The sequence below is a fragment of the Zootoca vivipara genome, chromosome 12 (genome assembly GCF_963506605.1).
Source record: "Zootoca vivipara chromosome 12, rZooViv1.1, whole genome shotgun sequence".
Lineage (NCBI taxonomy): Eukaryota > Metazoa > Chordata > Lepidosauria > Squamata > Lacertidae > Zootoca > Zootoca vivipara.
In genome coordinates, this window is record NC_083287.1 from 33,377,139 (window position 1) to 33,397,501 (window position 20,363).

General features: G+C 39.7%; 1 protein-coding gene across 3 annotated transcripts in view; it reads right to left on the minus strand.

Annotated features, from left to right (window-relative positions):
• Positions 1-20,363, minus strand: part of CDK14 (cyclin dependent kinase 14) — a 237,490-nt gene that overhangs the window by 180,239 nt on the left and 36,888 nt on the right. The window contains exon 1 of one of the 3 annotated variants that reach the window (XM_035129984.2): positions 2,285-4,972. The exons of the other annotated variants lie outside the window; for them this stretch is intronic. The gene's annotated coding sequence lies outside the window, so the exon portion shown is untranslated. Of the gene's footprint in view, positions 1-2,284; positions 4,973-20,363 lie in introns of those variants that run through there. 3 annotated transcript variants of the gene reach the window in all.

The following is a 20,363-nucleotide window of genomic DNA, read 5'->3' on the forward strand; positions in this document are numbered from 1 at the left end:
ACTGTTTCCCATTGCGCATGAATTCCTCCTGACTCTCCTGGGCAAAACTAAACACAGATGCTTCTAAATCTCCTTTGAGTACTTAGACTCTGAAATCACAGCATGCATGATCACACAGCACATGCCCTATTACCTAAATCTCAACTTATGTGTATTTCTGCAACATGCCACTGATTTGCCCATGACCAACCCATGGGTTTTGTGGTTGAAACAGGATCTGAACCTGGTTTTACACACCAAAGCCCATCATCCTAGCAGCAATCAGAGCCCACTACTCTTTTATACCTGCATAAGAGAATACATCTAGACAGCCTATAGAAAACTTGTGATGAGCATTCAGGACTGCCCCTCCAATAGAATATTTCCATTAAATATGTGTGGGAACTTTTGTGGGGATAGCACTATCAAGTTTCACCCTTTATTCGTGTATGATCAGTATTCACAGGACTGTCATTTATCAATAATGTTTCAGGCAAATGAAATTCTGTTTTTATTCCCTGCAAGTGCGTATTAAGATCAGCCACGATAATTCAAGAAACCAAGAAAACCTTGAAGGTTCATCTATTTATCTCTATAGCAAAGATGCAATACCCACCATTCTACAAGTCCTTTCAGTTTTTAAAATACCGATTATAAAAAGGCAGGTGTTAAAATATCCAAAAGCCACATTTAAATGAATGAGGGTAAATGCAAATAGTGTCAGCTGAAATCTTAAGGAAACTTGAAATAGATGTTATGCATGCACAGACATCTTGTACCATAAGCAAACAGAATTATCACTCAGAACCCAGATATAGCAGAAGTAATTATTCCGCCACAAATTCATGAGATTAGCCTTCCTGTCCAAAGTGAAAACAGAGGTTCCATTCCTATCAAAATGTAAATTTGTGGCTTAAGTACAGTATGTTGAAAGAAGGCAGCTCCCAGTCACTCACATTTAAGGAAAAAAACACATTTGCAATACATTTCACACAGGTCTGAATTTCCTCTTCTATGAGAAAAGCTCCTACAGAGATATTTATTATCTATGATCCTATATATTCCTTGGGAGAAAGTCTTACTGATTTCAATAGGAGCTAATGCCAAGATGCAGGGAGAATCAAGAGATAATTATCTGCTAGACATCTATGGAGCAAGTAGGCATTCATATGTTGCTACATTATCACCGGTATATAGACTCTAAATTCATCACCCTGTTCCTACAGGTAGTAGTACCCAACACCTTCTAATATATCACATATTTAGAAAGTGTTCTTCATGTCAAGACTCAGTTTGCCATTTCCATGAGAAAAAAAAGAATTTAAATTTGTTGTTCATTTAATGCATCTCTATGCCGGAATAGCTCCTCTAATTTACTCAATAGAATCAACTCTAGCATGGATACGGGAGAACTATATGAGAGGCAGGTCCACCACAGATCAGATAAAATGAAGTTCATGTCTCATCTCAAGCTGTTACACATTTGCTAGTCTATTACTGTGTTCATGCGTACTTTGCATGCTGACTGTTTTGTACTGATCATTGCTGGGTTTTTAAATGTTTCTCTTTTAATGTAGTAGCATGCTCCTGCCCAAGCTTTCCTACATGCTAAATTATTCCACAGATCAAAAAATGCTGCCAGTGCTGTCATGCAGCCGTTTAAAATATCTTAGAACATTGATATAGAGCCAACACATAGGTAATGTACCCAAAAAAAACCCCGCTGGCCTCAGTTATACTGTTTTGGCATTTCCTTAAAGGTTCATTTCATCATAGTACACGCCTTCCTTCCCTTCCACATTAAGGAAAGCCTCTAATTTAAAGAAGCCATTTATTCCATCTAGGTCCAGCATGACACAGACTTGTTTGCAGTGATGGAAAAGTGATTGGTCACGTCCTTCACCCACTCGTCCCGGAGGGCACTCAGCCAAGCATATATGAGTAAAATTGTGCATAGCATCCTCTTTATACTCTTAATAAAAACAGCCTAGGATAGAGAAAGGGCTGTAGAACAAGAGAGAAGCACAGCTCTGAAAACCTTCCCCACCTATTTCCACAGAGAAAGGCGAAAATTTCCATCCCCTCCCAGCATCTCGGGAGAGTGTACAGTCTCATGAGTGATTCTGAGATAGCTGTAACATTTACCACCAGTCTGCGTTTAAAGGATTTTAAAGAAAATAGGAAGCCCAGCATGCATCAAAGAATGAATCCTGCTCAAGTTGCAAGCATGCGATAAACGAGGGGCTCAGGTTTAAGACGACAGGAATTCAATTCATCTCTTATTTAAAAACAAACACAGCCTTACCGTTTTGTTGTAGAAAGGATTGGGTTAGATTCACCTACGACTCTTTAGCATGCCTCTAGGAGCCTTAGTATTTGCAGGCAGGCCAGCCTCATTCTCAGCAACTGAATTCACAACATCTTTCTGCACTAGCAAGCTGAAATGGTGCGGCTGTACTACAGCTAAGAAAGGGGGAAATTATAAGCAGAAAAACAAAGAAATCCCTCAAGGAAGGATATTCTCTGCAGAGTTGCTGCGTGGAAGGTTCTGATGATCGTCAAGGAAGGAGATTTCACCGTCTAAATGCCATCAACAGCACACGGATATGGGGAGGAAGGTTTTTGGTTGTTGCTTTTTAAAAGAAAATGTGATGGACTTGCCTCTACTCAGGCTCTGCAGCAGTATTGCAGCCAATGTAACTATGCACATGCAGTCTGGGTGGTTTGCAGCATCGTAGATTTTTTGGGAGGGTAGGCATGTAAATGTACACCATGGAAGAGCTTCAGTAGAATAAGGAACCGAGGCCAACGTATGTACAACTTATAAGAGGCTGGCGGTGGGGAAGGATAATTAAATGACACAACTAATTATGGTCAATTAAGTTATTTCCCTAGTATTAAAAAAATAAAATGCCAAGTGGGGGGGGGGTTGGGGGAAGGAGGAAGAAGTGCATAGGGTGACATTTGTTCACAGTGCCTCAACTTTGTAGTATGAAACTACTTTACAAGGTTAATTAAAGCCTGGCCGTTTTAAAAAGAGAGAATTTAGACTCTTCCCCACAGCTTTAATTAATGGGGAATTAATGGGGAATTAATGCCCTCACTACTCCTCATAAAGCCAGTGACACCAAAATGTTTAAGTGATTGAATTATTGCCATCAATAAGGCTGAACAATATACATGTCTAACTCAGCCTTCCCTAGTCAGCTGCTCTCCAGATGTTTTGGATATCAATTCCCACAATCCCTGACCATTGGGCCATGCTGGCTGGGGCTGATGGGGGTTCAAAAACCATCTGGAGGACATCAGGTTGGGAGAAGCTGGTCTAATTCACAACTGTGCATTCAGTTCCCTCAACATTATGCCTGCAACACCTTACATCTAAACAATCTAACAACTCAGCTGCAATTATTTGCCAAGGCCCTCAAAGAGCTCTGCTTTTGATCCAAGAGCATATATCCTGCAAAGCCTAGTAAGATCCAGTGAAAGAGACTGCTTAAAGGTAAGTGCACTATGAACTAATTTACCTAGAAAAACAGAGTAATGTTATAAACTAGAATCATAGAATTGCAGAGTTAAAAGTGACTTCTAGGGTCATCTAATCCAATCCCCTGCAATTCAAGAACCTCAACTAAAGCATTCAAGACAGATGGCCATCCAACCTCTTCTTAAAAACCTCCAAGGAAAGAGTGTCTGATGCACTGTTGAACAACTCTTGCACTCAGAATGTTTAGTCTGAATCTCCTTTCTTGTAACTTGAGTCCATTGGTTTGGATCCTACCCTCTGGAGCAGGAGAAAACAAGCTTTCTCCATCCTCCAGTTGACAGCCTATTAGATATTCAAAGATGGCTACATCCTCTTTCCCAGGCTAAACATACCCAGTTCCCTCAAATCGTTTCTCATAAGAATTGGTTTCCAGACCCTTGATCATCTTGGTCGCCTTCCTCTGCACACATTCCAACTTGTCAACATGCTTCTTAAATGGAGGTGCCCAGAACTGGACACAGTACTCCAGGTGTGGTCTGACCAAAGCAGAATAGAGTGGTACTATTACTTTCATTGATCTGGACACTATACTTCTGCTGATGCAGCCTAGAATAGCATTAGCTGTTTTTTGTTGCTGCATCACACTACTGACTCATGTTAAGCTTGTGATTTTAGCTCCCTTTCACACCTACCACTGGCAAGTCAGATGTTCCCCATCTTATATTTGTTCATCTAGTTCTTCCTGCCTGCCTGCCTGCCTAAGTGTAGAACCTTAAATTTGTCAAAGTTGAAATGCATTTTGTTAGTTTGGGCCTAGTTCTCCAATCTGTTAAGGTTATCCTGATTCTGTCTTCACTGGCACTGGCTACCCACCCCCCAGTTTGCTATAATTTGATGAGCATCACCTCAATATCATCATCCAAAGGGATTTGAACCCTTATCTCCCAGGTCCTAGTCTGACACCCTAACCACTACAGCACACTGGCTTCCTAGAGTAATAGTTCTATGGGGCAGCTATATAAATTAAGTAGGTGACAGATGATAGCCATGTTCAAATATATAAAAGGATGTCATATAGAGGAGGGAGAAAGGTTGTTTTCTGCTGCTACAGAGAAGCGGACACGGAGCAATGGATTCAAGCTACAAGAAAGAAGATTCCACCTAAACATTAGGAAGAACTTCCTAACAGTAAGAGCTGTTCAACAGTGGAACTTTGCTGCCAAGGAGGAGTGTGGTGGAGTCTCCTTCTTTGGAGTCTTTAAGCGGAGGCTTGACAGCTATCTGTCGGGAATGCTTTGATGGTGTTTCCTGCTTGGCAGGGGGTTGGACTGGATGGCCCTTGTGGTCTCTTCCAACTCTATGATTCTAAATAAATATGGGGAAAGCAAAATGACACTAAGAGCAGGTTCTAAAATATTTTTTTTGAAACTTGAATTTGTTTTCTTCTGGATTGTTTTACTTGATGCTTTAATGTGTTGCAAACAGCTTTCAGATTTTTTCCCCTTCAAAATAAAAAGTGTATAGAAATGATAATAATAATAATAATAATAATAATAATAATAATAATAATAATAATGGATTTAATTGCAAAAAAGGCACCTAGACATTCCATTGTGGCAATCATAACCCAGACTTAAGGAGCCATTTGGTGACTAGGTTATATATCTGAGTTTCTAACACTGCCTATGACTTGACTTTAAGAGGCAGGAGAATTAAGAAAGTTGTCTATTCAGGAATAGATTAGCAGAAATAGATGAAGAAATGTCTCGTCCATCAGTTAAGCAAATCCTTACTTAGCTGCAATGCAATTTTGCAGACCCATGAGGAGTCATTGGGCCCTTAAGACTCCGCCAGTCAAAAACCAAAGTAATAAGTCTCACTTATTCTTCAGTAGATGGTTGGAAACTTCCACTGACATTAGGTCAAGCTTGTATTTTCACTCTATTTTCAAAATCTTTCTTTAAAAGAAATAAACGTGAGGGAATGACATCTGGGCTGTAACCTCACAAGAGCTATTCCCCTCCCCCCCCCAATTCTTTTACTCTGTGCACTTACAATTATATACACATTACTTTTTATCTTTCAATAGAAAGAATACAGTCAAACCTCAGAACTCGAATGACCCCATTGCTGAATGTTTCAGTTCCCAAACGCCAAAAACCCAGAAATAAGTGTTTCGGTTTTCAAACGTTCCTCAGAACTTGAACGTCCAACGCAGCTTCCACTATGCAAAAACCTAGCTGTCAGTCAATCTGAAGCTTCGCCTCGGAACTCAAACATTTCGGAAGTCGATGGGTCTTCTGGAACGGATTATGTTCAAGTTTCCAGGTTTGACTTTATAAGAAAAACAAGGGCTACGCAAATCCTTACCAATCCACCTGCATTAGATTTGCAAAGGAGTTGGATCAATTACATATGGAAATTCTTGATCATGTGGGAACCTCTTTCACAAAAGGATAAGAAATACAGATATACATTGTTTTTGAAGAATTTAGTTGCCCTAGTTCAACACAAATATTAAAAGATTAATGTTGCTGCCTTTGAGTGCTGATTATTTTAGTTAAGATTTATTTAGATTATTCACTGTGTTAGCCCAAGAGTCAGACCCCACCTCAGTAAACCCTTGATGAACTCTAATGGAAGACCAAGGCTGGAAACCAATTGAACTTGGGGGTTTTCAGAACAAAGGTGGGTAGAGGCTGCCCATACCTCAACACTGGCCTGGATATATATGTGGCAGGGAAAGGGGCAAATTATCTGGCAGCTTAAGTTACAAGCACAGTATAAACTGGCTGGGTGCAACAATGCATAGTTTTGCATATTGCCATCCCACGTCTCCCTGTTCATAAGGTTGCAACCTGAATGTGTTAACTAATCATTCCAAAATCTGCCATCTGCCATGCACATTTTTACTACTGTAGTAGCAACTTCACAAATACATGCATCTATTTTATTGTCGTTCTCTTTACTTTCAAAAGTGTTCTTCCTACACAGTTTTAGACTAAAGAGTGTCTCTCTCTCTCACACACACACACACACACACCCCACTCTCACTCTCACTATGCATCAATACATTTGCTACCAACAAAAGCTCATCTTACTGGACTTTTATTCTTCAAATTATATCTAGCTTTCTGCTGGCCTCATGCGGGGACTAAATTCAAGGGCCTCCAAGTTCTAAAGCAGCCACATCACTTCAACAGCAGAAAGAATAAAGACCAGCACAAATGAATAGAAACTTGACACAATAAAAGAGAGGTTCATTTACACCTTAAGCTTCGTCTGCATTGAACGCACCCATATTTTAATGATGTTTCTCAATTTCATAATTCCCCACACTAAAAGCGTACATCAAAGTCCTGGTTTTCACACCAGCTGTTTCCTATCCTTTAAAAAAAACACATCAAATGAAACAAAATGCTTTATGCATGTTTGCAGCATACTTTTAAGTTCCTTAAAATCAGGATTATTCTTTCTCCTCATAAATGGCACATATTCCATGGAGCAACCATTCTCACATTGCAAAAAAGGTGTAGACTTATAGAAGTCAGAACTACATGTGATGCAATCTTTGCAAGAAAAATGCATATTCACTTAAGCGTAACCACCCATATTAAGCTGATTTTAATGCTTCATATTTCAGTAATAAATACTAATTGTTAATCTCACTGCCTTTGCTAGTCTTGATTATTTTATACTGTTTTATGATACTGTAAGCTGCCTTGGGTGGACCATGCACAAAAAGGCAGCCATATATACAGCATGCAGACTTCTCCTCTGTTCTTGCTTTTATAGCCAAGCCAAAGTTTGACTTAGCATTTAGATTTCCTGGACATTAACAATGAGCCAGAAACACAGAACAAACATTGATTACAGCTTGTGATTAGTCTGGAAAGAGCACAACTATGAGTCTGGCATGCCAAGCCAAACCTTAGCTTAGCTTAGCGTTGTACAGCAACAAAAAGGGCCCAGCAGTGAGCTCCTTTCTGGGTGCTCACATATTTGCACTAAGCAATAGATTGGGCTTGGCATGACATGTGAACCAGACCATCAACCAAGCAATTTTGACATGTAAGACCAGTCAGTACTAACACCCCTATATTGCATGCAGAGCCAGCCCAGCCATTAGGCAGGATGAGGCTACTGCTTCAGATGGCAAAGCCCCCCCTTTTGAGATCTCACTCAAAATGTGTGTAGTCTTTCTGAAAATTGGCACCGATGGCAGTGCCGCTTCTCTGCAACTGGCAAATGAGGCAGGGCAAACGGTCACAGGAGCAGGTAGGTGGTGGTAGAAGCAGCAGCAGGCAAAAACGGCACTTCCTCAAGTGGTGAAATGGGATGCACCGCCCCTGGCCCTGATTGTGGAGCTGAGGAATGGAGACTTGTCTAAATTAATGGCTAGGAACTCTGCAGTGAGGACCCATTGGCCAACCCAGACATTGCTCTAAAAGCTGTTGCCTTAAAAAAAAAAGTAACAAATTCCAGCAGTTATCTATGAAATCCTATGAAGCTATGTTGGAGGTGTAAAAATGGGATAGGCACTATCATACAAATGTGGTGGGAGTGTAAGAGGTTAAGGCAGTTTGGGGACATTATTTATAATGAACTCAAAATATATTTAAGTGCTCCTTTACAAAAAAAAAAAAACCTGAAGCCTTCCTGCTTGGTATCAGGTCCATGGAAATCAAGAAAGCTTCCAGAAATTTATTCATGTATACAACCACAGCAGCAAGAATTTTAATAGCCAAGAATTGGGAAAGCAACATTATTCCCACAAAAACAGACTGGTTAGCGAAAATGATTGAATATTTACATCTTGCCAAATTAACAGGGAGAATAAGAAGAAATACAATTCAAAAGTCAATAAGGAATGGATAACATTTAAAGAATACCTTAAAAACTACACAGATAATGAAAATCTCCTGACAGATGTAGAATGAATCTTCATAACAGAGAAAATGTATAGTAAAATTTGTATAGGGAAAAATATAGGAAAGTAAAATAACAAAAATGAAATGCGTATAGATTATTTTTTTTCAAAACAACACAATGAGTAGAGTTGGAAACCAAACATGCACAGGATGTTTATGTTGGGTTTGCATATATGTAATCTTTTGTATTGTAGGTACTGTATTGTCTAAGTTCTATGTAAACTAAGTATAATAAAGTAAGAAGTGCTATGAAGCTCAGTGGATAAAATAAAAAATGACTTTTTTATCTGATAGGCAACATAGACTCTTAGGATCACGCAAAAGGTGCACTGACTCCAGCGTTCTGCTCTCATAGTGGCCACATGTACGCCAAAAGGAAGCCCACAAGTTACTCATGTTTACATTCCCTATTCACCTGCACAGGGCTCCTAATTATGTAGACATTTTTATGAGGTGTGTGTTTGTGAGAGAGAAAGAGATGGGTGTATGGAACAGCCTGTCTGGGTAAGAACTAATATTATTTGAAACTTTCCTCTTGTTTTTTATTAGGCTCATTTTAAGCTGCTCCCTTCATTTGATTACTGGACAAGAATAATCAAGGCAAAATTGCCATCCCCTGTGGAATACTGCATTAACCACGTTTCATGCTGTAAGACCCCCTTCATACTGACACTTAACTGTTCAGCCTATTTGCAGCCTTCTATTCTCCAGACTTAATTCAGATGCCCACTTTCCATTCCTGGGCAGTGAACCATTTCGTTTCTTAGTGTCTGGCTAAATGAGCAACCCACTGATAAGAAAACAGAGGCATAAATTTTCTTAGATTCAAAACTACTGACGAAAAACCTTATTTATACACAGTGCAAGAGAAGATACAAATTATTAGTTCTTTATCTCACACTCAACACACCCTGTTATTTGTGTACACATAGATTAGAACACCCTGTTCACAATGTTCACTATCCTTGCACATGTTATTTATTTGAACAGAAGTCCCTGTCCCTTTTTGTAAAGGAGAGATAAAGAAATAGGAAATTAAAATAAGTTAAAACCAATATGAGTTTTTAATCGTCCTAACAAAACTTGGGATCGTTCAATTTCTACACTAGAAAAATGCTATTACTGTATTTTAAAACTTGAGATGGAATAATGAATAATAATGCAAGGTTTCCTTTTTTTAAAAAATGAGGCTGGTAGTGTACATTATTCTTATATTTATGCACTTTACTGTAAGGCAGCTATGCTTTTTAAATTGGTGGCACCATAGTTGGTCATATTTTGATTATTTAGTCATTTTAGCAATCGGAAAACATCTTGATGTAGTAGTTGTGACACAGAAAATGCTGGTCTTTATTATTGTTTACAGCTGGGCAGTACATGTACATGCTGAAAAAATTAACCAAACACTTGGAAAGCCCACGTTGATATTTAAATTCAAGTTTTAAAAAGCAAGGCCACTTAACTAAGGGCAATACAGTGCAAGAGACTCTTTACAGGAAAACCTAAGCTTGTGCTGTAGGGAAGACTGTCACTCTCTCTCAAAAGAGCCAGTGTGGTGTAGTGGTTAGAGTGCTGGACTAGGACCTGGGAGACCAGGGGTTCAAATCCCAACATAGCCATGAAACTCACAGGGTGGACTTGGGTCTCTCAACCTAACCTACCTCAAAGGATTGTTAGGAGGGTAAAACTGGGAGGAAGAGAATTATGTGTGCCACATGTCAAGCTCCTTGGAGGGAAGGTGGAGCATAAACGTAATAAGAAATAGTGTTGCAAGCCAAATAATGGCTTATCTTCTGAGTTAGGCCAATAAAACTCAGAGACAAGAGGAGTTAGGAGTCCATTTTGTGTATTGCAAAGCAATGGGCTGCAGTCGAATCATTTCGCAAAACTGCAACCCCGCCCAACATGGGGCAGAGGAATTTTATAACATTTCAGACAAAGGATTTTGGTTTTAACCAATCATATAAATCATTACATCATTTTATATTTAATATTCATCATTACCTCATTTCATGTTTAATATGCATGCACAATAAGCATCGCTAACTAAACTTTGATACTCAGTAATATGTTACATTGTGAGTTAGTATGCGTGTTTGGGAACCTGTGTTACGTGTACCATGTATCAAATTATGTTCTTAGCTTGTGAGCTGTATCTTTGTGATTTGCGTATTAGCTGACCTTCTATCCCAGTAGGGACGGCTTCTTGCTGACTCATCAGTTTCTTTAAAGCATCAGGTTACCAAAACTCTTCTAATATAAGCATATTCCAAGATATACTGGAATTTACATTATCACATTAATTGTGGCCCTTTGGGCCCCTGCTACAATAGTAGCGCTACCACACTACATTATATGCTGCTTCCGACTACTCATAGTAAAGCTGCTGGCAAATACAGATGCAAAAAGTGTCACTAGATGTGGGGGGGGGGGAATCTGTCGTTTCTAAAAACAATTACGGTATTTCAGCACACCTAATTTTCTATCCTCGTTTCTTTTAAATAAAATATTCCGCAAAACCCTCACTATTTTAGACATGTTACTGAAGACAGAACTATAGTCTAGAGCGGTGTTTCCCAACCTTGTGCCTCCAGCTGTTTTCGGACTACAATTCCCATCATTCCTGACCACTGGTCTTGCTAGCTAGGGATGATGGGAGTTGTAGTCCCAAAACATCTGGAGGCACAAGGTTGGGAAACACTGGTCTAGAGAGTGTCAACCAAGCCACGCCCGTTATATTTTCTTTTTGGTCTGCGGTTGTTATCTTTATCAACTTTGCATTGGCAAACAAAAAACCTTGATATTCATGTACTTCCAGGTTTAAATTAAGATTTGGTTATTGCACTTTTAATGTAAGCTGATGGGTGTGGTCCCCCCCCCTTACTCTCCCTCACTCTCTTTTTCCTCCCTTTGTTAAATTTTTTATTTAAAATATCATTTCAAAGTTAGGCTCCATAGTTACAACACGTAACATGAATGCTCAGAATTTACATTAATTCCAGAATTAGTCTTGGTCCTTACAGCTTTTTCTGGTCTTGTAATCTGGGGGTGACATTAGAGTTTGCTTGTTTGTTTGTTTGTTTTTGTTTTTTAAGAGTAGTTTACACATCATGTACCCTTCTTTAGAGCCTCAGGGTCTGCATAACTCTAAACACCTTTAAGTACCGTATTTTTCCGTCTATAAGATGCCCCCATGTATAAGACCTTTTTTGTTTAATTTTTGGGGACTCCGATTTAAGAAAATGGGGGAAGATGTATCCATAAATAAGACACCCCCAAATTTTTGACATTATTTTTAGGGGGAAATCTAGTCTTATACATGGGAAAATAGGGTAATTGTTTGGCTTTTCAACTGCAGCTGAAACTTAATTGCAGTTCTTCCAAACTTTGGGGCACAATACAAGGTACCAACCAGAGGCGCCAGCTTGCAAGGAATTTTTTTTGGGGGGGGGGTTCTGACATGAGTATCACGCCTCTAGGGTTGCCAGACTCAATAGAGGACAGGACTTCTGTGCCTTTAATTGCCCTGCTCTCTTTTGAGTCTGGAAACCTTAAAGAGAAACCAGCAGACCCTTTGCTTGGAAATTAAACAAAGGGTCTTGCTGGTTTCTCTTTAAGGTTTCCAGACTCAAAAGAGAGCAGGGCAATTAAAGGCACAGAAGTCCTGTCCTCTATTGAGTCTGGCAACCCTACACACTTCCCTCAATAAGCCAGGCAGAAGCTTCCAGGGAAACAGAGGAAAGGCCCCTGTCCCAATTTTTAATCAGCAGAATGTTGGGGCATATGCATGCCACCTTCGGTCCCCAGCTTCAGCTCTGTGCTTTTGGGACCCTGGGGAGCCCCCGTCCCCCACCCCAAAACTATAGAGGGTGGGGAAAGGGCTTGGTCCCTGGTACCAACTTCCAAAAAAATAAGAGTTCAAACACAGCTGCCCAGCAAAGTGAACAAAAAAGAAGAGGCATCTGTTACTGCAAACTGTAAAACTTGCTTCTTTTCAGAATGTGGATAAAGAAAAGGACTTTGAATCCAAGACAATCAAATTCAATTAATGCAGAAGGCCATTTTGAACATCTCAGGATATAACACAGAGAAACCTAGCAGAAAGGAAAAGGTTTGAAGCAAAGACACTAGCACCTTTGAGATTAGATCCCACACAGCATACAGTACAGATTCTTTCAAAGAAATTCAAAGACTAGGCTGTATTTATAGCCACACAGCACCAAGGAAAGGTGTATGAAGATGTTCAATGGCAACATAATACAAAAAAGGTATATAAATCTCAGCAGCAGTTTTTACATTGGTATATGGAACATAAAACAGGTCATCCCAAGGACAGGTCTTACACATACAGTCCTGTAAGCATTCTGTAGGTGAACCTGATGGTATGTACACACTTGGGTGTCATATTCCCAGAAGGTTCAATGCTCTGAGCAGAAGCTAAAATGCAAGTTTTGGAAGCCGGTACAAAAGAATAGAAATATTAAAAGCATTTAGAATGAACGGCAACGGGTTGCTCAGGCCTCGCCCTACAAAAACACATCCTGGTGAGTGGCATGTAGAAGATAGAAGTTTGTTCATTCCCCCCACCCCCCACAAAAATATAGTCCAGCCCATCACATGGTCTGAGGGATGGTAGACTGGCCCACAGCTGGAAAAGGTTGCTGACCCCTGGTTTAACCGCTTCCCCTTTTTTCAGCCTGTGCCTCTCTCCGATGTTGAGAGAGCCATCGCCATGGCACGGGGACAGGAACCGGAAGCCAGGCCTGAGTAATTTTTAGCCTTCTCAAGTGGGCCCTGGGGTGGAACGTTTTATCATCCCTGCCCTAGGAGTAAGTTACACACAGAGGCACATCTTTTTAATCCTCACCTGATTAATATACTTTCATATAAACAGGATATTTGCTCAAAGCATAGTTGGTCATTCAGGATTTGCCACAATATTGCTGTTCTTTGTCAGAACGTGTCACTCTGGCAGACTTCAGTGAATTATTAATTCACAGATGGGGGAAATGTTCAAAGACGTTTTTGTTTTACACCTTTAATATACAAAATCATGTTTTGTTAGATATAACTCAGTCACTGAAATTTGACAGGTGGTAATATACATCTTTTCTGTATGGCATCCTTATAATGAAGTCATTCCAGAATCCATTAAGTCCTCAGTAACAGCGCATATTATTCATGCTACTGAAATATATAATGAAATTGCAGCACAACAACATGGGTAAAAGGAACATAGTTTCCCACACGTTAATGACTTGCAGCTAAATCACCTCAAAATGAACTCTCAGGAGTCAAAATGGGACCAATGGAAAACAAGAGGAGCCAGCATGCATGGAGGAATTGCTGAGGGTTGGGGAAGTAAAAAGCGTAACCCAAAGAAACAGTCCAATGAAGACTGAGCATGCCCAGTCGTCACCAGGCACTACAGAATGCTGCTAATTGGGCAAGGAAAACTGAAAATTGGAGTGGGAGAAGTCGAATGAGCAACCTTCCTGAGCCCCTTACAGGACTGGCAGGATAGCTTCTGATTTGCAAGCAGAAGATTACATTACAACTTGGAATGTCCCCTGCCCTAGGGAGCCACTGGAGGGATCACCCATATCTGATGTGCATCACAGGGTGATCCATAACCCAGGATTGCCCCTGAAGAAATAATCAACCAGCAATCAGGATGGTTGATTCAGGATACATACCCAACGCTTATGCCAAAGCCTACTGACATCAGTAATCAATAAAGTTGTGGCTATTCCTATCCCAATGTGTTATCATGTATTTACTGCTGCTTCCCACACCCTGATGACCTTGGGCTCACTGTCCCTGGGACCGCAAAGTTCTATGTGCTCACTTTTTCTTTGTAAACTTCCCGTAAGCATCCAGTGGGCCGCTGTGGAAACAAGATGCTAGAGGAGGTAGGCCTTGGTCTGCTCCATGGGGCTCTTCTTATGTCCCTTATTTTTATATGATAAAATTAAATAGGGCAGAAAGATCAATAGATTAATGCACATGGTAGCAAGTAAAAGGAATCTCAGGTTCCAAATGGCACCATTTTCTGCTCCGTTAATCAACTGTGAAGTTGCTCAAGGTATGGCAGTCAGAGATTTTTCCTACCTCGCCTTCCTAAACATTAAACGCAACCTCAAAAAGTGCCAAAGGGTCCCTGGCGAACAGAAAATACATCATAAGGACAAAGTGCAATGGGCAGATCTTTAAGGAATGGCAGGTTTGGGAGTACGAGTTAATGTATTTACCAAATAAAAAGTCTCAAAAGAATAGAATGTAAATATATTCCCACAGCCTTCTGAAGAGCGAATATACCCAAATCAACATTGCCTGTGCTACACTGACCTTACTGGTTGCAGGCAAAGGACTGCGGATTCCAACACAGACATAAAGGAAACTAGGTCTGCACTTCCTAGGGCCCCTTGTGCTCATGTTTCTCAAGTAGCCCCCCAGGCTAAACAGCAAGCCACTTTTGACAATGAAGGAAGCTTCAAAAGCAAGTGTGTGACACAACATGGTAGCTTTCAGTTTATGAGGGAAAGGGTTTTTTAAAAAAGAAAATCCCACTGGGCACATACAAACCTTCAGACATGTCTGAAGAAGCACTCTAGATTGCGTCCCAGTGTCCGCGTCTGTCTCAAAACAACAATTCTCATTTGTCTTCTTAATCCCCATCTCCAATATGTAAAACGAAAGGCCCACTACTAGTTTTTCAAGGCCTAGTTGCTAAAAACCTTGTGCAACTCAGAATATTGTGTTGTTCAACAATAGGCAGCGTATTTCTTCCGAGACCGGCAAATGTGTTTGCTTTATCTCTTCCTTTGTTTCTTCCAGAGGGGAAATACCAAAAATACTACGCTATACTTGATCAACAAAAGAGACTGTTCTCAGTAGTGATCAATTTAAGTTACTGTGGCTTTGTGGCATGAAGGGACTTTCGACCAACTGCCTTCAGTCACAAAGAACTACTTGCATTAGAGAAGATGATTAATACTCCAAATATAGATTTGCAGAATGCTACGGCATCTTTTTGAGCCAAAGCAAAACAGAAATCCATGTTGTATAACCCCAGGGTTTCATCTACCTCATAACATGGGAGATTATTATTCATTTTCTTATTGCTTCATTTTGGATCAATATAGTGCACCAGGGCAAATTCAATGTTTTATATGTATAAATTTATATATTGATCTCATTGGAGTATGTAGAAAAAGGCACCTTTTTTTGTAAGTAGAACACAGCATAACATGAAGGACTATTAAATCAATTCTCAGTTCATGTATGAACTGATCCAATGAACATAATCAGATGACTAGGATGAGACATTCCTCAGGCAGTAACATTCTAGCTGCACGGAAGGCTCCTAATAGTGACGTGCTTTTGATGGTAGAGCCCAGCAGAATAGCACTGCAGATCTGGGTAGCCAATGACTATAGAACGAGAAAGTGTATCTTCTAAAGATGGTACAGTGGACCCTCTGGTTAAGAATTTAATTCGTTTCGGGGGTCCGTGAGCACCCCGTAAAATCTGTAACCAGAGGCGCCGCTTCTGCACATGTGCAAGCGGCGAAACCTGGAAGAATACACTTCCAGGTTTGCCACTTTCGCAACCCGAAGATTACGTAACCAGAGCAGTATGGAACCCGAGGGTCCACTGTACCTGTATAGGTCTCAAAAGATTCTGCTTACTTTATTTGTTATTACAGTGGTACCTCGACTTACGAATGCTTCGACTTCCAAAGTCCGCAAACCTGGTAGTATTTTTGCTGCGCACGGTCTGCGCATGCGCAAAATGCAAAATCATGCTTTGCGCATGCGCAAAATGGACGCTTCGACTTACGAAGGATTCGACATCCGAAGAGTGCTGCGGATCGCCTTCATACGTTGAGGTACCACTCAGTGTATATTGCACTCAGAATGAATTTCCAAAGGCAAGTGCAAAGAATGCAGAGGAGCTTTTGATACCATGAATCATAAAAACATTAAAGTCTAAGTAGCTCATTAAGGCAATGTTGATGAATACATCAGGGGCTCCTCTTTAACACAGAATCACATTGGATAGAGAAACTGCATCTTAAGTGGACATGGCAGGTGCCCGACTGCAGTTGATGGGTTTGTTGCACTTGTTATGTAATACCCTTATAGGAGAAGGAACAAGATTTCCAAGGTAGAACCAGAGATTTACAACTGCTGCTCTAGGAGTCTAGACCAAATACCACAACCCACTACTTTAGCTTTAAAAAATCAACTACAAACAAGACATGGGTCAACAAAATCTAGATTAGGATTTGGTGCAATTTATCAAGGATACTAGTGGCAAAACCCAGTTCTGGTACTTGGAACACTTCAAGCATCTGCCAGACACAGGATGAATTAGGTAGTGCAATTATTTCTTCCCTTCACCAGAACCAGCAAGACAAATGAAAATCAATTTCGCTTCCAGATGGCATACAAAACAACAAGGACATTAACACTTTCTCCCTGAAAGACAAGCAGTGACATTCTCTCTTAACCACTTAACAGGACAGTGCACAGCTGAAATTAACCACCTCAATCCTACATAGACAATCCTCCCTCTGATTTTATCAGGGAGATAGGCAATGCTGGATACAGAATAGCAGAAGAGGCTCTTTCTAAAGAAAAAGGAGGGGGAATGTAAACAAGCTTTAAGCAATCCCCAGTTTCAGACATGAGTCCAAAACTTGATAACCTTTTTTTTTAATAATGTTTTTATTAGTTTTCCAAAAAAGATTAACAAAACATTTAAAACAATAAGAAAAAAGCAAAATAGCAAAGAAAAATACAAATACAGAAATACAAAATACCAAAATACAAAAAGAAAACAAGGAACAAAAACATATAAAGCATTATATCTTATCTCCCTCACAATGTAAATTGGGACCTCCTCGGGTTCCCGTCCCTGTGGTTCTTATATACATTTCTAAATAGCAAATTCTATATCACAATAATCACCTTTTGAAAACCTCTTTTTTCCCCTTCTAAATAACATCTTCACATATTCCACAGTTTTATTTACCACTTAATTTCTAATCTAGAATATTACTTTAGCATACTTTTTAAAATAGAATTTAAAATCTTTCCATTCTTCTTTCATCGCTTCTTCTCCCTGGTTGCGGATTCGTCCGGTCATCTCAGCCAGTTCCATAAATTCCATCATCTTCATCTGCCACTCATCAATCGTTGGTAATATTTGTTGCTTCCAGTATTTAGCTATCAGAAGTCTCGCTGCTGTGGTGGCATACATAAAAAAGATACCTTCTTCTTGGGAATCTCCTTTCCTACAATGCCAACTAGGAATGCTTCTGGTTTCTTAACAAACGTGTTTTTCAACACTTTCTTGAGTTCATTATAAATCTTATTCCAGAAGTCATTCACTAGTGGACATGTCCACCACATATGATAAAATGAGCCTACTTCTTTCTTACATCTCCAACATTTGTTATCATGGTTGTAGTATATCTTTGCTAGTTTTACTGGTGTAAGATACCATCTATACATCATCTTCATTATATTTTCCTTCAGTAAACTACACGCAGTAAACTTAATGTTCTCATGCCACAGTTTTTCCCATTCCTCAATCATGATATTATGACCCACATCTTTTGCCCACAAAATCATAGCATTTTTTGTTTGTTCATCTTTCGTATGCCACTCTAGCAACAATTTGTACATTCTGGAAAGTATTTTCGTCTTAGGTTCTAACAATTCTGTTTCCACCTTTGACTTCTCTGTTTGAAAACCAACTAATCTGTCCATTTTAAACACTTCGTTTATCTGATGGTATTGGAGCCAATCATCTAATTTACCTTTCAACTCCTCATAAGTTTTTAACTTGAATTGGTCTCCATCTTCAATCAATAAATCTCTATATTTCGGCCAACCGGTCTCCATGTTTAACCTTTTACGAGCCTTGGCCTCCAAAGGTGAAATCCATTTAGCTGTTTTTCTTTCTAATAAATATATCTGGACCAAACCTTATACAATGAATTTCTAATTATATGATTTTTAAAGCCTCTGTGGGCCTTTACTTTGTCATACCACACATATGCATGCCAACCATATACATTGTCATAACCTTCTAAATCCAAAATATCTGAATTTCCCAATGTAAACCAATCTTTCAACCAACAAAAGGCAGCTGCTTCATAATAAATTTTAAGATCAGGCAGGGAGAAGCCTCCTCTTTGTTTATCATCTGTCAGTATCTTATATTTTATTCTTGGCTTCTTCCCTTGCCATATGAATTTCGATAGCACCTTTTGCCATTCCTTAAAACAATCCAACTTTTCAATTATTGGTAATGATTGAAACATAAACAACATTTTTGGCAATACATTCATCTTAACAGTTGCTATACGGCCCAACAGAGACAATTTCAATTTGGTCCACATTTCTAAATCTTTCTTAACTTCATTCAAAACTTGATAACCTTTTAGATATTACAGATGGAAAAAAAACTACTAGTATTATAAAAGAAGGCACAGAGCACATATTCAAATGATTAAATAAAGGAAGAGATATATGCATTTTCTCACAGCGTGACACAGAATTATAAGGTTTCAGATTTCCACATTTAAGTTCCTTCTGTGAGTCAGCAATGGAGAATCCTTGGACCTCCAGATGTTTTCTTAGACATACATAATGTAGCGACCAACACAGAAGCAAAAGGAAAGACTACTGCTCCCACCTGAACCCAACACCTGAAGAAGATAATCTGCACTGACCTGGACAAATTTTTAAACTGATGCTATGTACACTCACAGGCAAGAGAATGTCTCCTACTGTAACAACATATTGTTTGAAAACCCTTAAAAATTATAGACAGTGTCTGAAATGTTAAATAGGCACGATCCTAAATCATCTTTATTGGGCATCCCTATCTGCATTGTGCTATATTTGCATATGGCTGCATTAACCTAGTCAGGTAACTATTGTTTCCGGAAAACTACACTCAGTACTGAAAATGTTCATGAGAGTAACAGTCTGATTGACCAGATCAATAGCCATTATTATTATTATTATTAAAATTTGTATTCTGCCCTTTACCCACAGATCTCAGGGCGGTTCACAACATAAAATCACAATATAAAAATACATAATAAAAACAATAAGAACCCAATAATACCCTCCTTCCCAACACATTTTAAGGGCACTGGAAGTGAATCATCCAAAGGCTGGCACCTGAAGGTGTATAATGAAGGTGCCAGCTGAACCTGAACAAGCGTGGAGCCTCTGCAGAAAAAGCCCATTCTTGTGTTGCCACCCTCCAGACCTCTCATGGGGGAGGCACATCTAGTAAAACCTCTCCCTTACAGCAGGTGCTTCTAATCTCAGTTCGTAACATACAGTGAAGATACCAGGTAGCCTTACATCTGGCTGGTTAATAGGGGATCAAATACTTATTTCACTCATTATAATGCACATCAACCTCTTGACTTGTCTTCTGGGTTTCTGGGGCTTTTCCTGTTGTATATTCTGTCTCTCACAGCTACAATAAACTTAACATTAAAATTATGGACTGGTCATTTCTTTGTCAGAGGGCAAACAGGCAAATTTAGCAGGGGATCAAATACTCCCCCCCCTCACTGTATTTTATTTCGTCTGTCCTGAACCTTCCAACATTCAGCTCCACTGAATGCCCCAGAGTTCTAAGCTTACTAGTGTTATGAAAGAGGGTGCTGAACTACAACTCCCATCATCCCTGGCCCATCATCTCCAGGAAGGCCAGGAGTTCCCCATACCTGATCTAGGACAGTAACAATCGTTTAGTGGTGAGGCTTGCTAGCCAAGAAGCATGTGCATCTACTTATTGATCCGTTTCAGTTTATGTGGTATACTGGCCATACACTTCAAATACTGTGGTGTTAGAGGGACAGAAAGAGAAAGCACAATATGCATGTATGCAAACTGTGCCTTTTAAAATTTTGACTCAGTTATTCCATT